Source organism: Acanthaster planci, linkage group LG04 (genome assembly GCF_054643075.1).
Source record: "Acanthaster planci isolate LZ-2023a linkage group LG04, COTS_SCS, whole genome shotgun sequence".
Taxonomy (NCBI): Eukaryota; Metazoa; Echinodermata; class Asteroidea; order Valvatida; family Acanthasteridae; genus Acanthaster; species Acanthaster planci.
Genome location: NC_141780.1, coordinates 14,913,474 through 14,930,683, shown reverse-complemented (window position 1 = coordinate 14,930,683; position 17,210 = coordinate 14,913,474).

The window sequence follows — 17,210 nt, the reverse complement described above, 5'->3', positions numbered from 1 at the left end:
ATAACATGGGGCCAAATAACATGGGGGTCAAACAAATTGGGGTCAAATAACATGGGGGTCAAATAACATGGGAGTCAAATAACATGGGAGTCAAATAACTTGTGGGTCAAATAACATGGGGGCCAAATAACATGGAGGCCAAATAACATGGGAGCCAAATAACATGGGGGCCAAATAACATGGAGGCCAAATAACTTGAGGGTCAAATAACATGGGGGCCAAATAACATGGAGGCCAAAGGACATGGGGGCCAAACAACATGGGGGCCAAATAACACGGAGGACAAATAACTTGAGGGTCAAATAACATGGGGGCCAAATAACATGAAGGCCAAATAACATGGGAGTCAAATAACATGGGGGTCGAATCCTGTAACATGGGAAAGAAACTACATGTAGGCAATAATTGTTGGAAAGAGCTGTCACTTGTGAAGAGAAAGAAGACCCCCCCGTATACTGCAGTAAGGAATAAACATCTGGATTTAATTGAGATGTCTGTAAAAGAGAACTGTTATAAAACTGAAGTAGCAATCTTCACTTGTGATTCATTTACTGGCACGCTCATGTTCAGAACAGGCGTTTCAAAATGGGGCGCCTCCAAGAGTTTGCAACGGGTTGGCCAATCACGATGCGCATAATCTGTCGACACAGTGCGCTTTTGGAAAGGGTCGACAGATTTCGCACGTTTCGGTTGGCAAACGCTTTGCAAACTCTCATAGGTGCACTATGGTGACACCCCCGAGATCTATACTGAGGTCAGAACAAAAAAAACCAAATACTCCCATATACACGTACAGTTCAAACTGCAAGGTTTCAGGAATTATTATGCAAATCACGAAGGGCATTGACTCGCTCATCAGTTCATGGATTAAGTCGAAGCTCATGCACTGCGCAGCCAATAAGGAAACACAGAACACGGCATAATTAGGTTACCTACCGTCTTTCTGAAAAATTGAGGCTTTATAAAGTACGACAAAGGAATAAGTAAACGTCTTTGAATTGGAAACGTATGGCAGAGGAAATTAATCAATACGTGTACTGCAAAATATAATCTGCCAATTTAAAAATTGCACCTGCGGTTCGTTAGAAATATCGCTCGTGAAAAGGGCTTCTCTTGCGACAGTCATCCCTTAACGTGCAATAATCCACCGCTGTGAAATGCATTCAGACTGACAGTTCTTTGGAGTTAGACGATCTAACAACGCAATTTTTGTGTGAAAAAGTGGAAGCCTGGGGTTATTTTTCACAAGAAGTAATTTTTGTCTGTTAGGTTTCTAATGGAGCACTTTACGACTGAGTTTAACTTGGTTGGGCCTGCAGGTCTCAGTCAGTCAAAGGGACGAATCCACATTGCAATATATATATATATATATATATATATATATATATATATATATATATATATATAAGGAGGTTTACTCGAAAAGTATATGTTCTTTTAAAAATTAATGCAGCCACACTGTGCATTTGCCAAGGCAGCGAAAAGCCTGATGCAGCAAAAAAAGATGCCGAATGCTTTTTAGTAAGACCTTGGTTTCAATTAATTTAGGAGTCACGCTTCGCTGAGCGGCGCCGTTATCTTTTACATTAAAAAGTGCGTTGCAGAATTTGGGTTTGAACCTTTGGTTTTGGCATTGGCGCTTCGTATTGTCCTTGGCTTATCTAAATGTGTCTTTCTGAGGGGTCATTTCGAGAAAGAAAATGTCAGCACCTCAACCCGGAACATCAAGCATTTGAGTCTCGGGATCCAGCGTGACGTGGACATTTTGCCGAGAAGATCTTGACTGGCCGTAGCGCACAGACATGCCAAATTCCTATGGAATTTATTATCGATGCAAGACTAAAGATGTACTTTTGCATTCATGGAATTCATTAAAGTGAATTGGTTAATTCTCCTCCAGACATGCTGTTATGTTTCTGACCAGTGAACACAAATTTTCAAAGATGAATATCGAATCACAGGATGAAATTACATGCTGCCTTGAATGAGAGGTATTGATAAATACATATGCATGTAGGGGATACTTTATGAATGTAAAATCGGGTACTTGGCTCTGGCAATAACAGGAGTAATGTCACGATCGATCATTTAAACTCACGAACACTTGTTCAGTGCTCTAACTGATGAATTATTAAAAGCTTCGTCAAATCGGTGGTAAAACGCGTCAAACGCAGGTGACACAAACGAAAAACGTGTAATTGATGTAAAAAAAAACCTGCAGGGGTACTTTATTCGACGATATATTATGTGTGATTGTATGTGGTTGGTGTACGCGAATGAATATTCTGGCAGAGTGGTTTCGCCTTCAGGTGCTTCATTATTTGACGGGACGCATCTTCATTTGAAGCGCGTGTAATGTTCTAACAGCGGGGTACGGAACGATGGAATCTTGTTTTTTTCCCCCGTCTGGTGGATCAGTCATGTGTGTCTGCTTGTTTTGCTTGGACAGACAACTCGAGATGTCCGCAAGATCGAAAACAACCTCTCAAGCTGCGTCAGCAAGTTTGGCGTGACATATGAAAGAAAAAAAAATTCACTGTTTTTTCCCTCATAATGCATTCGAACTTATTTACACACCGACGCTTAATCAACAGATTTTCCCCAGCGATCTAGCGCGCTGTTCCAAGGCTTTGATTGCATTTCTTTTACAAAACAGAGGCAGCCATGTTTTTCTTACATTTTTGAGCCAGCTAAGGCTTTCCCTTTGAGGCGACGCCAAGGCACTGCACTTCACTGATCGACGCGTGGTGCTCTTTTTTTTTTAATGCACTTGGATCAAGACAGGTGGGTAGACTGTCCCTGCTGTTTTTTGTTTCCAGTTCTATTCTGATTGATTGCGGGACAAAGGCGGATCCAGAATATGGGTTTTTTGGAAGGCATAATTTTTGAATTAGTTTTCATGCTACCTTTTATGGCCTTTCTAGGGGCGAGACAATAATTTGGGGCTTTTTAGACAGTGTGGGGAGAACAAAGATAGCAAAAAACACCTTTCTATTTTTTTATTTAAAAGTTTTTGGCTCTGGGATGTTTTTTGCGGGGGGGGGGAGTGGCCCCCAAACCCTCCCCTCCTCCGATCAGCCTTTTGTAGTAACGAGCAGCTGGCCCAACTTTTCTGTTGCTAAAGGTGATGGGGTTACTTGAAAGTAAGCTGTAGACAAAAAGTCATTTCTATTTTTACATGAAATAAAAAGTACCAGCGAGTGGATTTTCAAGGCATCTTAGCGAGCCATAGGCCTACTCTGGTGGTGACGGTACAGGTTTGAGTTGGGGGGGGGTAACTTTACATAGTACCACTTAGCTATGCATACTCTCACCGTTGAAAACATCCGGACAAACATGTCAGCGTCCTGGAATAAGTTCAGTCATCCTGTCACTCGTTTAAATGTCAATGAGTTATCGTTTGAATCGCAAGTATGATGTCCAATGAACTGAACGGCCGTATGCAGTTCACTGCTTTGTACAGTTTCGAGCTCAGTGGTGAATCTAGCCCCGGTATCACCCTGGTTTCGGTTTGGATATTGATATCGTGTGCAGACATCGCCGCTGTCAAGGGGACATCCGACGAGTTGAAGTTAATGTCGAAATTGCTATGCACTCCCACTCCTTGATAGCCGTCCTCTGCAGTGCCGACAATTTTCCCCGTCCAGACGCACACGATGGATTTAGGCACTACTAAAAATCATCGTTTTGCTCTGTTTCAAGGGCTCACAATACAAAGTCAGAGAAATCTGGTTTAGGATATTTGATATTGGCATAACTTGGGTCTGACATGCAAGTAGGAGGGCGGGGACAGTACTTCCTGGGGGCGTTTTGTCATAGATTCATTCATCGCTATATTCGTTTAAGTTTGTCTTCTCCAAATTTTGCAGAGCAGCTTGGTACATCTCTTAAACGGGTGAGGGGGGGGGGCACTGTAACCCCCCTGCGACCCTTTCATCATACATTATGCTTGTTAGGAATGTCGTAGTTTTGCTCTATACTCAAATGTACCATTACATAATGTACAAATACATGTAGTGACTGTAAAGCTCGCAGAGACTTCAGTCGTTAATACGTTTTCAAAAACCCTCTTAAACCCAGCATTATTTTGTTCAGTGCTTGTGGCGGTTTCCCTCCTCGTAATGTAATTATAACCTAGTGCCATGGCATAAAGTCGTATAATGGATTACTCGCTACATTAGCCGAGGGTGCCCCGAATCCACTATTAGTGACAGGGCTGAGCCACGTCCAATAACAGCAAGTGTTTGTGCAGAGCCTTCGGCTCATATTGTAGATATCGGGTGATACGCGTGCATGCAGATATCGCATCCGTGTGTCTAGTCTGGCCCGGGAGCCGCTGGCTGGTCAAAGTCCGAGCTGGAGACAGATAAATATACAGCTTTTCTACGGCATATGTCTGACAAGGGAAAAAAGAGGTTGACGCGGAGATGATGCGGCTTCAGAGACGAATAATCAGATAAATTTGACGGGCCATCAATCACGATCGATTTCATTCAGGTCTGTCTCTCTCTCTTTCTCTCTATCTTCTACCGAGGGAAATACAAACAAATCGATCGCAGAGGGTCTTCATGGACATCTGAAAGCTCCATATTTTTGTGAGAATCACTTTTAGAGGGAGAAATTGGCCACGGAGTTTCTTAGGTTAGATTATTCACATCCTCGGCTTCTGAGGCTGTACTTGATTCCTTAGTCCAACTCGTGTCAGAGAAATGGAGCACAAATCACATTTATTTTTGTGTATACCCACTACGCGCGGCGCAGATCAATGACAGAGCCCCATACATCTGTTCTTTATGCACCTCCTCATGTTCTGTACTTCTACTGACTTGATAACAGTGGCTCAGTAAAAATACTTCGAAAGTGCAACTACCTCTCGGGCCGAAGCTGAAGAAACGTCGAATGAAGATGCCGCTAATTCTACGGAGAAGTGCAAGCTGACGCATTGTTTTTCTTCCTGACGTCAGAATTGCGTCACTTCATTACATCTTTTTTTCTCTCTTTTGCGGCGAGTTTATTGGCGAGGAATAATAGCATAAAACCCAGACGTTATGTATTGATCGGAAGACAAGTAAATCTTGTTAGGGGGTCTAGGGGGAGATGTTCTTAGGGGGGGGGAAGGCTCTGAGGAGGAGGGGTGGGGTGATTAACGGTAGTCGAGTCCATCACAAGTGATTTCGAGTCCAAATAACAGTCAATCACAACTTAGTGCGGGCTTAGGGGATGAGCAATCATCCCGTTCAGTATTTCAAAAAGGAAAAGTGGTTCGAGAAGAAAGCTTGCGAGCCGAGTCGGCATATGTATGGCCGCGGTGGTGGGGCAGTCCTCGCACGTACGTATTGATGCTCCCGAATGACCTCGGACGTACTTCATTTTGGGCATGCGCTACTGGAATAGTGCTCTGACTGCGCTGCCGAAGTGTGGCGTCATTTCCTCTACAATGACGCATTACATGTACATTTGTGTAAACTCCTTGCTCGTAGACGGCAATTTACATCTCCTAATGTAGAGATTTTGACTATACAGACCTGCAAACCGACAGACGACAAAGCGTGTCGAAGAATATTATCACCATGATTTTGTGGGAACTTCAAAATAAAAGAGTATTTGTTTCCGTGATCCGAATGACGACAGCTAATTACAAAACTTGCAAACGATCTTTATGTAGTGAAACAAACCGTTCACGTGGACGTGGAATGACGATTGCCTCACATAATATACGGTAAGCCTGCAATCGTTGGTGTGCGCAGAGTTGACCGTTGAGTGACGTCATGACTTCGCTAACTCATACCAAATAAAGGAACACCTTGTCAAAGTTATTTTTAGATAGCTTTTCACTTGATTTGAGATGGAGTGTCTTGTGCAAGTGGACTCATTACGAGGACTGGTTAGAACTTGACTAGACGTTAGGCACTCCTTGACTTCGAACTCACTCGTTTTTGGCATGTCAACACCACTAGCCCTCTGTTTAAAACTGCGAGTTTTCACAGTGTGTGCATGTTGGTTGACAGTATGGAGTAATTAAACCGATCTTGTGACGTCACCCTTTTCAGAAATTTGTCGATTATTCTTAATAATGTACGGTTTACTGTATATTCTTTAAAAATAGACAGATCAAAATCGACTTCATAGATGCAGAAAAAGCGAATTGTTAAACAGTCAAACACAACCCTAACAATCCCAAATCCTCCGATTTCAATGTGATTTTTACATACACCCTAGGGGGTTAGGGTTAAGAAACGCTCATAAGAGTTTACAACACCGTTTTACACGTTCTGTGAATCAATATTCTCTCTGCATGAATTTGATGTGGAAAAATCTCTGTTGTGATTACAGATTTTCACTTAAAGTGAAACACTCCTTTTGACGTGTCTTGTTCATTTGTATGCATACTTCTTATTTTAAATTTTATTTCATCTTTTTTCGTCATTTTACTTATTTATGTTTAAATATTAATTGTAACATATAATTTTTATTATTTCTTTAGTGTTTTTCTTATTAAAATTCGCATTTAGCCAATTCGCCTTCAATTAAAACTCAAGTTTTAACTCTTCCTCCCTTATTAAACAATTTTTCCAACGACAATTCATGTATAATTACACAGAACAGATTAATCGTTCAAAAACTTACCTATGAATATTTTCCGGATGATATTCCAACTGCATGTTTTTACCGAACGAAACAATTTCCTTCTGTGGCCGTGGGATTTTGATGAGTAAGCACGTAACTCCAAAGCTGCAAACATGGTCTTCATTTGAAGAGGCAGTGGGAATGGTTCCCACATTAGCCGCTCGATAAACGTGCTTGTTAGTGGTGTAAAATGCCCCAAACTCCGTACAGTCATATCGATAGCATTTGTTTACTTGAATCTTACTAGCATATTTCCGCAGCTCTCTTGCACATAATCATAAATCCTTATGCACCCTGCAGTTTGTGCACCCTACGATCCATTGACGGTGCTGACAGCATGTCTTTGCGTACGTGTGTGACCGTGGTGTGACTTTAAATATACCAGGCACGAAATTGGACAGAGGGGTACCCTCCAACATGTCCAATCCCATACACACTCCAGCCTAATGTTACTAACACATCCCCCCATCCCCGACGTCTGAAAAGAATTCCTGAGATCCCAGTATAACAATGACTAGCACAGCTTCTGTCCCATAGTTTGCGTCAAATGTCGTCATAAGCATGCACTGTGCACGTGAATTGAAAAAAATAGTTGTGCACTCAGCCGAAGAGTTACTTAATTAACGGCTTGGGCCGGGAGTCCAGCTTTTATGTTCATGCTGATGTGCGTAGATAGTCAACGCTGAACAATGGACGAAATCATCTCACAGATCAAGGCGTCACGCCGTCAGTAAAACCTGTATTTTCATTGGCCTAAAACGATCAAGTGAACGGGCGATAAAAACGCATGTAACCCTCGAATGTTGGACATTGTACATGATTAACATATAATTGACCAGTCACCACCCAACCGTCCAAACCATAAGGCATGGGACCACTAACCAGACTGTTCATTGGTAACTCTGGTACTTCCAGTGGTTTCCTTCCACAGGGTATGCACAAAAGAGGTTTCCCTGTGGAGCAAAAGAACTGCCATGCAAGATGGCTACCACGCAAAGCCTCTTTACATCATAGCCCACATCAGATCAGTCACATCTTAAACTTTGCAATTACATTAGTCGCACGGTCGCCCATGTTAACGACGAACGCCATCCCCACCTTGCCCCGAGTAGACGCCCACACGTAGATTTCAGACGGTTCCAAACATTTATCCCATCACCTGGATAAATCTCACCATTATCGCTTCCATGACAGACCCCAATTGGCCTGACTGAACAAAATGCAGCGTCCGTGGAGCGATGTTACCACACCTCCACCCGCCCAACCACCGATAACCAAAATGGATTAAGAAAACATATATTAAAAGAATTAAAACAGAATGTAATATGAACGGAATAAGGGTCGCCCCTGTCTGGAGATGTGACTAGCCACCTCAATCTTTCTGCTAATGCCAGCGCCGTTGATTGTTCGTTTTACTCATGCAGCGGGCCGGAACTCGACCTACACGAGGCCCCTTCACGGCCGCGCGCCGGCACGAAGCTTCAATGTCTCACGTTGCCGACCCTCGCACTTCTGTCTGTCAAATAATTCCTCCTCATTCACACCTCCTAGAATTCAGTATGAACTCCCCAAACGCCTCCACATTTTGCCTTTTCTCATCGTCTCGTGTCCCCCCAGCAGAGGTATCTGATGAGCGCAACTGAGGGTTATTCGAGTCGACAGTTAGCCGTCGGCCAGACAGATAATTCGCCTCCAGTTGTCACCTTGTTTGCTCATTGACTATCTCACGTTGGGGTGTTATCAAAGAGGTTTCTTCTCTAAAATCCACTTTGTTTGCTGCATTCTCTATCAAAAGGAATTTCTTATAATTCTCTCACAGTTTGAAAACATCACATTAGTGTCAAAGTAAACTGGTAAGCCGAAAGCCGGTTTATATACTAGGCAAGAAAGCAAACACGAACGCAATTTTGCGACGTCAGGTTAAATTTTCAGGCTTCGAATTCGCAAAAATTGAGCACATTTTGAACTCAAGCGAAATTCGTTGCAGCGTAGCAGTGGCATGACGTCCAAGTTTGCCTCACTTTTCGCGGTTGCCGTCTGATGAACCGGTCTCAATTAAATTCAACCTTTTCGCACTGAGCCACTGCGCACAGAATCTCCGATGCTCCAGTTTCCGTTACAACTTCGTGTCAAAGAGGCCTCGTCTGAATTAAGACCTACGTTGTATCTGAATCTATTGTCTATGGCTAGGTCTAAATCTCCATTAGAAATACGCAGAGACACGCTGAAAATTGATAGCCGTATAGAAGGCCGTTCCAAACACGGCTTCGGCTACTTCTGCAACGCATACATCTATGTGAAATTCATCCAGCCGCTACTTACTTACAATGAGAGTCGAAGGCATACAAGAGTGCCTCATAGGCAGCCTCCGAATGACTCACATCTGGAGAGAGGAGACTAGCACGAGAAACAGTAACCGTTTTAGAGGTGGGTTTAGGGGAATATTCGAGGTAAAACCCACGGAATCAGGTAGGGACTGAAAACCCTATCCACACGTGGACCAAGTCAGAAATCGAGCCTGTCAAAAGCCACGTCGAAAGCGAGGCAAAGTCAGGTTTTTTTTGGTAAACGGACTGGAATGACAATATGCAAATTAATGATTAATATCAGTACTTTTGAAAGCTCGCAAAACTATCAATTGTCGGTAAAGCTCTGAACTTTCACGTGCAAGTTTGAATTTACAAACATAGTCGCGGTGTTCGACTGGAAAAAAGACCATCACAAAAACAAGTGCCCCTGGCGTCCAAAACATCTCCAAGAGCCATTAGATATTTATTTCCAATCAGCGGTCAATTTGTTCTTCGAAATAATGTGTTTTCTCCACGGCCTTGTACCGCGCGCTAGTGATGAGGAGAGAGCCCGCTCCAATTCTATTCGCCTACGCCCAGCAGGTCACCAAGCCAGGTTCACAGAATGTAGCCTGTCTGCCGTTGCAGTCATTGTGGCGTGGTCCTGTCCCCCCCGGGACGCTGCTCGCCACGAGTCGATCTCCCTGCGGATTCTGTCCCCCGATGATTGCTGCTCTCTGTCTTGTGATGCAGATCGACCCAGGGTGTAAAGAAGTAGCACGCAAGTATTAATTTCCCTTGCAGTGTCACCGTCGTAGTTTCGCCCACCAGCGGTTGGCAAACTAGGAGCAAGTTCGACGACGGATCATTTTGTCAACTAATGGTCAATTCGGACTGGTAGCCTTCAACGGACACCAGGTAAAACCGACCAGTGGTTTTCAAGATGTATTTTTGCGTTGGGGAGATGCTAATTATATATAACAGGTTTGCCCTTACCCAACGTATATTAATAAGCACTGTATGCTCAGTGCTTGTCCGAGAGCTTGCGAAAAAAACTCACAAGCTTACTCGGGTGGGACTCGAACCCACGACCTCCTGCTTACTAGCGCAGATGTCTTAACCACTGTGAGGTTTTTTCGCAAGCTCTCGGACAAGCACTGAGCATACAGTGCTTATTAATATACGTTGGGTAAGGGCAAACCTGTTATATATAATTTGGTTCTCTCCAACGCAAAAATACATCTTGAAAATAGTTCGTGGTACCCGCTGCTTCATTTGACTCGGACCGGCCAGCCGATCCCGGCAAGCTCGGTGGTCGAGTGGTTAAGACATCTGCGCTAGTAAGCAGGAAGTCGTGGGTTCGAGTCCTACCCGAGTAAGCTTGTGAGGTTTTTTCGCAAGCTCTCGGACAAGCACTGAGCATACAGTGCTTATTAATATACGTTGGGTAAGGGCAAACCTGTTATATATAACGACCAGTGGTTGACAAACGGTCGCCAACAGGGGCGATTCACAATAGTGCGCCACCACAGCGCGCAAAATTTGTCGACCCTTTCCGAACGCGCATTGGGTCGACAAATTTGCGCATTTGTGATTGGTCAACGCGTTGCAATCTCTTGGTGGCGCACTATTGTGAAACGCCAGTATTGAACTTGCCCATGGCTGGCCATCAGTACAAAGGTGAACGAATAATTCACGAAGTCACATGTCACACAGCTATATATCACCACATCAAATAGTAAAACACTTTGACACTTATGGGGCAAATGTACATGTATTTTGAAGCCAAACCCGGTAGCAATCAAGAGTGAACTTTCTGTAAACTTTGCCAACGGTACAGGCAATAAGAGAAACTTCGATTGGCATCGTTGTTAAGAAAACTTCAACCGGAGTACGGGAGACGACGACACGAACGAATGCTAATTTAGAGGTTACGATTCTCGATCATGTGCAATATGCCAGGTATAAAAGAGCGTAGGTCCAACACATACAAGGCTGGTTCCAACACCTGCACTTTTTGTAAAACTGGGGAAGAATGCCTAATTCATCTTTTCCGTAGCTGTACTTATTCAGGAAACTTCTGGTCCTCTGTAGTTTCGTTGATTAAGGAGAAAACATGTATAAGTTTGCACTTGGACAATCAGTCTATGCATGCTATTTGGTAATATTAATGTTACATTATATGTAATACTTAATACTTCTATGTGCTAGATTCCATATCTATAAAGCGAAGATGAACAATAGGCTCCCCTCTATCATAGTTTTTAAAAAGGAGGTTAGGCTGTACCATCTCTGTGAAAAACATTTATCTATTGTAAACGGTGATAATCGAAGATTTAGTTCAAAGTGGGACTTATACTCTAGACTTTTCCAAGAGTGAGGTTACCGCGACACCAACTTTTTGTGATTACTTTTCCATATCTACTTTTAATAATGTTCAGAGCAAATCTAGTGTATCTTGTGTTGTGTGAATGTGAACTGAAGAAAGAGAAATAAATGAGCTACCCGGGAAAGAAAAAGAGCGTTGTCAGTTTGATTTTGATTAACACGGGAAATGTGTGCCCGCGTGGGATGATGGTGACCAGGCTCTACCATTGGACCTTTTTTTTCTCCAATCAAAAAAGAAGATGAATTGTGGCACGCAACGTGGAGCGTGGTGAATTCTATTCCGACTTTTTATTTCGGGCTCTTTGTTGTAGAAACCCTGCAAGAAGTTCTCCTCAATTTAGTTGGTGCCCATACGCAAGACTTGTTTATCTAAATGACTAGAAGTCAAATCTGGGGATGCTCACGTGATGGAATAGTGCCTTGAATAAGCCAATTGCGAGTTAAATTTGAATAAAATCTGGTACACAGAGTTATCTGATTGCACATAAATGTAACAATTTGAATTCCCCAGACTAAAGACACTGTTGCTTTACCTCGTGATTCGGGGCAAGCTTTTGCTTAGCGACCACCATCTCTGGAATGGACTGGTTCCTTTGTGCCCTTCTTTTCCATTGAGAACAGTGTATTGTTGCAAGGCGTCTCTTATGTAACTAAGGGAAAGCTTGCCCCAAATCACGAGGTATAGCAACAGTGGCTTTAGTATGGAGAATTCCAATCGTTATGTTCACGTGAATTTAAAGAAATCAGTGTACAAGTTTTTTTTTAAATGTAACTCGCAAAAGGCTTATTACTTGTATCTCGTTGAAGTCTACCTTAGCCAGCATGTCAAAGTGCGATCGATTTGACCGAACTTGGAAATATGTACACGCTAAAATGTCGGTTAAGTATTTTCCTCAAGAATCAGCACTTTGGATGAAGAGGTCGGCGGTCTACTCCCACGTCCGCCATGATTGTCGAGAACCCAAGAACTGAATGGCCCTGGTGGACACGACAAAACATCACCAAAGCTCGCGGGGGGGAGGGTTGAGGTTGGCGAATAGCCTCCGGTATCAGCCGTAAACAGTCGAACTGGCAGCCCTTTGCGAAAACACTTGAAGTCTGCCAATTGAAAAGTATACGCGCCATTACAGACGAGAGCGCGCGACAGGCAGTTGAACTTAATGTATTCTGTCTTCATCTGACAACCGTGGAATGACTTCAGAGGCAGAAAATCGATGCTGACAAGCTGTTTTGGGGAGGATATAGCTTTCAGGCGACATAGAATTGTGGTTTCCAAAAACAATACGCTGGTCGCCGCGTTTCAGAAAAAGTAGCATTTTCCAGTCTGCGTACATGGATTCTGTAACTAAAGGTCGCTTTGTGTACTCAGCGCACGAAGTCAGTGTGCTACTGCGTCATGACGGCTATCTCATTACATTAGATCTAATTAAGGTAATGATTGTCATCTTCTTACAGCGTTGTTAAATATACTGCACTGATGTCAATTTATCAACCACTTCATGTGCCTGTGCCGTTCCCACACATGACGGTATCAGGGAAAATGCTCTATTAAAAAAGTGGTTTAGAAAGTGTTGCAAGGTGTGTTTGGCAAATTTTTGCGCGAGGTTGTCTCGACTGCTGGTAACTTTGGGTGGCATTTGACCGATAGTTGAAAGGAAATTTGTCTCAAAGTGAAGGCAGCTGATATATTGACCGACGCGACGCTGGAGGAAACTCCAATTGTGTGGAGAAACGACTATCCCGATGAGTTAAGAGGCTGTAAACAAATAATAAGTATTTGAATTCTTCCTTTGGTTGACTGACATCATTTCGGTACCGCGCGGCTCAGAATCTTCTTTCAACATTATTTTTCCTGTTTTGCCGAACAAATTTTGTCCCTATAGGAAAGATTTAACCTGAATAGAAACTTCAACATACACCCGAATTCAAGTTTTAGATTACCGTGTAGTACATGCACAAGGCCACTTTGTCATTCCGGTCGGCAGACTGCATAAGCTCTCTACAATTTATTCTTTTATTTATCCAGTTTTATTCTGTGAATCATTTCCTAGTTAATATAAGACAAAATTAAGTGAAACTCAATAGTGACAGAATGCTCCCAAAATATAATATAAATATAGGTTGGGTAAACAGCTGGTAAGATAACGGCGCGGCACGCCGTTGGAATGGAGCTTAAAGCAACGTAGCTTTTTCAGTTAAATTTGATTCTAAACCCACGCAATAATCAAACACACAATGTCGACATCAGCTCCTTATCGAGCAAACACGGCATAGACCGTAATGAAAGTATATGTATATAACAGTCGTGTATAAATGCCTTTGAATAAGGCTTTGGAGCGTGTAGCTTTATTCTTTTTTCTCGTAAAATACCTTTCTTTTGTAATTTTAGTTTGTTAGATATTTTCATCTGGACAAGGGCATTGCGGAAGAGAAAGTGCACGAGGGAACCAGAAAAATTGAAAAATTTTAAAAATGTGAGAAAAGAAAAGGTGAAAGTAACAGGAAAGAGAGATAAAATCAATGAACCATTTGCTTGAAAATACTTTGGAATCGACCCCTCTGGCCTTGATACCCTGCCAGGTTGCTGCTCAGTGTCCCCCCCCCCCGGAAAACAAATCTTAGATTCAGATTCCATGCATTTGGAATTTATTTTTTACTCTTATTTATTTATTCCGCTGAATATCAATCAGGTTGAACCCTCACGGGATGCAGGTCTGTAGAATGTGGTGAACTCTTTAAAGGAACCAGGAAATGAATGTTTAGAGTCATTTTTTGTGTATCTCTGCACTCTTCTTCCATGTATAAAGACTGTTTGACATCTGTTTTGAGTTACGTGAATTGAACGGTGCACTTTTTCAAACATTAAGAATTGACCAAGCATTTCTGAACAAGTGAGGGCGCTTTTGATTTGATGTAAATCTAGGAAGACATGGTTCAGATTGCATGTTTTCATGTTCAAATTGTGAATTCCAAATTTGTTATCTGGGAACATTTTTGTGAGAGATTTTTTCAGGATTTTTGCCATATATGTACACAGCAATAAATTGCCAAAGAAAATAAAATCTGCTATAGCAGCGGTTAAAAAAATCTAGACTTTTTCTGTGCACAAATCAGTGCAACATTGAGATTCAGTGCCTTGATGACTTCATAGTTCTGCTCATGAATATGCGAATAGTATTAGCATAAAACAAAAAAACATCAAAATATGGGTTAAAATTGCAAAACAAAAAAATTAAAATCAGGTTAATTGAATCGCAAAGATGCAATTTCTAGGGTTTTTAGTAAAATTTATAAAAATACTCTATTTCCTGGTTCCTTTCAGAGTAGAAGCAAAAGTCTTCGAATGTGTACTTTTGATGTCCGTGCACTTTTAATTTAGGAGAATATAATAAAATATGCAAAGAAGTACATTCCCTGAAGTAGGCCTATCGTGAATTCGTTGGAATGGCCCTTTCATCGATTCGGAGGAGCACTGCAAATGAAAGCACGTAGAACACTCGGGATTCAATTTTCCTCTTGTCAAAGGGTCTTTTGTTTGGTTGCAAATGCCCATTCTTTTGCAGTTGTCTTGCTATTTGGCGCACAAAGGTGCGCCCCCTTAGGCTTCATGCATTTTAAATCCTACACACCGAATCTGCTGTTCAGCAACTGTACTTGACGAACGTTTCGCAAACAGCTCATCGCAGACGTGACCAGTTAAATTGCTCTAAATGACGATTCTGGTGATGATTAATGAGCATTATCGGTCGGTTATGCCGCAAATTTCCCTCCACTAATCATAAACAGCACGAACACTTATTACCTTTATTGCGTGTTCTACGCTCAAAGTGGCAATTTAAAGCGATTTAATGGGGCGCAGGCTAAAAATAGCCTCCTTACCGGAAACACAATGATAGCATCTATAATTGATGAATTAATTTCACTTGTCTGACTTTTTCTTCGTTAAAAATTCACGGGTTTTCATCAGCCACATTGCAGTCCAAAAATGCAATTAACAAGAAAGGTTTACAGTGAAACAATTGAGCCCCTTCCCCAACATTCTTGCGGACGTATGCATGTCATAAAAATACCAGCATCAGACAATGCATCGATGTCAGTGACAAATGTAGCAGCGTGCTATGCACAACTGTGTAGATTTGTCTTCATCGCGCGCGTTTGTACCGAATATCGAGGCTCAGCCAAAACGCCACACGATACCAACACTCGACTTCGCTCGGGCTTTGACGGAAGCTTCCGTCGGAGACATGCAGGATTAATGCTGGGTTTCGGTCCTTCATTGACTTCATTTTAATTAGCATTTCACTATACTGCGCAAGCAGTGCTCCAACCAGCAATTGAATCGGGACTGTGTCTTTTGGCCTTCAAGTAAAAGAAACGGTACCATTGTCGCTACACGCTCTTATCTTATGTACGCCTGCTCAGCATAATGAGGGTATCCAAAAAAAAAAAGCAGTTCCAATGTCCTTTCAGACTCCCGACCACTCTAAGACGCCCCTGGATGAGAGCTCGTAGAAAAAATATTATTGATTTCAAGTTCAGTTTGAACATGTGGCCTCGTTTGTATTGATAGAACTAAGCTTAATTACGCACCAACTCAGCCTATGGACACTGGGCCGATTTATGTGTTAAATGAAGATTCGCACGCCAGATTACCAGAAGCGCATCTCAGCTCAAGAAGTATACTCACAGCCACGACGCAGACACTCGTCTCTGGAAGACGCATGCGCGCTGCACACTGCGGGGTTACCAGTCAAAACTGGTTCGCGACCGATTTAGCCCTTGAACGATCGTTTTCCTCAGAAGATCAATCGAAGTATGTCCCGATGGTATCGATTTAACAGGCTAAATCGCGTGTTGTTGGCCAGCTTGCATTTGAAATGCGACCACTGGAGATTTGTCATCCAAATTCTCGCCAGTCTAGTCAGGGCCGGCGTAATGTTCAGCTTCTCCAATAGTTCCTCCAGTCCAATGGTTGCACACGAAACAAACAATCATTCAACACACAGGGAGATGAGGTGGATGATTATCTACAGCATTGTTAAACTTGCATTTATTTGGTTTGGCAGTTTTCGATCGATTGAAATATTCAATAAATATAACATATTTACATCTACAGTCGGTTACATTTTCTTCTTCAGTAAATTTGACGAGATAATAGGTGAGATATGGACCTAAACATTCAGCTTATTCTGACCATTTACTACCGCGTGAAAGGCCTTTCAGAGAGCCATTTAACTTTCTTCTGCACGGGCGCAATTCAATAGAGCTGCCGAGCAGAAAATGTTGCACAAGTCTTCTTTTCCAGAGCAAAAGCCAGTCTGGGGGCCAGTTACAAAAAAATAGATTGAATGACCATGACACACTAGCATATGTCTGTTTTCGCAAAAAAAAAAGAAAAAAATATTTTCAGTGCTTATCGTACGTTTGTGACCGCAGCTCTATCAAATTGGCCCCGGAGGTTGATAGCGTCGAATTAGATTATTAATTAGGAGTAGATTACATTCGATACTCATCAGGAATCCTTATAAACACGTCTCACACACACTACAGACCGGCGTACTCAGAGTACCGCGGAACCAATGGTATTAAAGGCGAATGAGTCAGTCCAAATTGATTTTAATTTTAGACAAACGTATCCATGCCACTTCTCCTTACGTCATCACTCATTGCAAAATTTGTAAACATTATTTGACTGACAGGCAAAATTTTGTCCATTCTGATGAAACGCAATAATTCTTTGTGACAAAGAATAAAAAGGACGGGCTGTATGAAGATGTATCGTGAACTTTACCTTTTGGATCAAAGTGACTGCCTACAAGCCACTTATGTGTCAGTCCATTTCTGTCAATATATCAGTATGTCACGGCTCAATTTACATCCTTGCATGATTCACAGGGGCTATATTCA